The sequence below is a fragment of the Curcuma longa genome, chromosome 6, assembly GCF_044706935.1.
Source record: "Curcuma longa cultivar G26 ecotype Majalengka, Jawa Barat chromosome 6, ITB_CL_G26_1.1, whole genome shotgun sequence".
NCBI lineage: Eukaryota > Viridiplantae > Streptophyta > Magnoliopsida > Zingiberales > Zingiberaceae > Curcuma > Curcuma longa.
In genome coordinates, this window is record NC_133866.1 from 406,520 (window position 1) to 408,364 (window position 1,845).

A 1,845-nucleotide genomic window follows, 5' to 3' on the forward strand; every position below is an offset into this window, starting at 1 on the left:
ATAAATTTTTCAAAACAATCTTTAAACTTTAAAAATTCTAAAAAATGCTTAAACTTAAATAAATTTTTTAAAATAATTTTTAAAACTTAAATAAATTTTTTAAAATAATTTTTTAACTTCAAGATAAATTTTTTAAATAATTTTTTTTAACTTAAACAAGTGTTTAAATCATTTTTTAAATAATATCCACAAAATCCAACCAAGTGTTTCTTTGTATAGGAATACAAGAAACTGGACTAGTGGATGTTACATAGTGGATGCTCAAGATGTTAGATTTGACAGGTGTCCTAAGGCAATCGCCTTATGGTTATACTATTTATTGGATAAATACAATCACTATTTGAGTGCACATTCTGTATATGTTTGATTAGATCTTAAACTCAAATACTGAATGTCCGCAATACGATTTATAGCGTGAGAGAATTTGTGATTGGATCACAACTAGTGAGCATCTCTACATGTGTAATTATGAATTTATTGAAATTATCCCTAGTCGAGTAATTGATGAGCACGAACGTCATCGATTCTGTCGAGACTAGCACGTTTTGAACTCCTTGGTTAGCCAAGCAGCTGATCTCACTGCTGTCAACATTAGATGTTGAGAGTTAAACGTGGATATTTGTTAAAAGTAACCAGTTCATTGGAGTGACCTGTCTTGAAACTTCATATGGTTTGATATCGTATGTCAATGAAGATCTCAATGCAGCTTAAGTGCGAGTTTCCTTTGACTTGCGGTATTCAAGTCATCTTGGTCATGGAGGCTTATACTTTGACATCTTAAGCAAGCATCTCCGAGGAGGTGTGGACCCGAGATGATTGGGTATAAGTCGAAGTGTCCGAAGGTGTTTGAATAGCCCAGAGGATTCATCGCTCCTTGAAAAAGGAGACGTATACCTTACGGCCGCTTGTTAGGATTGTTACTAAAAGTCTTTGGCCAAAGCATTACATGTTAAGAGTACGGTACTCTTGGATACGTGTACAAGTAATTTGAATTCACAAGATAAGAAAGCAGCTTGGGCTAGGTGTGACGTAGTCAGCCTAGTGGGGACCGACACATAGACCATGTCCTGAACCAAATGGGTATAAGACGGTGAAAGGAACGAGACACGATTCAATGTAGCTGCTGAAAGGTTTAGAAGAGGTTTTGGAATCAATTGTTGATTTTTTGATCAATTAGGGATCATGATATACTACTAGGTGTCACTCATGATCGTTCCGTAATTAATGATTAATTACGGACGGCCAACATAATTGGGAACCTATTGGGTCACACGCACTACAAGTTCTTTGAAGGACTTAAAACGAGTTTGATAATTAGATTCGCAGAATGAAAGAAATAAAATCTGGTTGGACTAGACAATAGACAAAATGATGGAACTCGTCTTACGAAGATGAAACAAATGAAACTGATTTCGTTCAAATCAGAGATCGTTTGGTTAGTAAACCAAATGATTCGATTTTGAACCGAATTGAACCAACTTGGTTTGGTTCACGGTGGAAGAGATTTTGGCAAAATGGAAGAGATGAGAAGCTTCGTCTTTGGAAGATGAATCGAATAAAACTAGTTTAGATTAAATCAGAGTTCGTTTGGTTAGTGAATCGAGCAAACCAAAGATGAACCCGGTTCGCTACAGTATTAATGTTTTCAATTGGACCGTTTCACTCATCAAAACCTTAGGTTTGATTAAAAGCTAGGGTTTTTGATTAAAACACTGTAGCTCCTTTATAAAAGAGAAGCTATAGTGTGTAGGATCAAAAACACGCTAGAGGGGGGTGAATAGCGTGTTGCACGCTTTTCGATTTTCGTAAATCTTATGAGTACGTGTGGAAGCGTTAACGAAAATT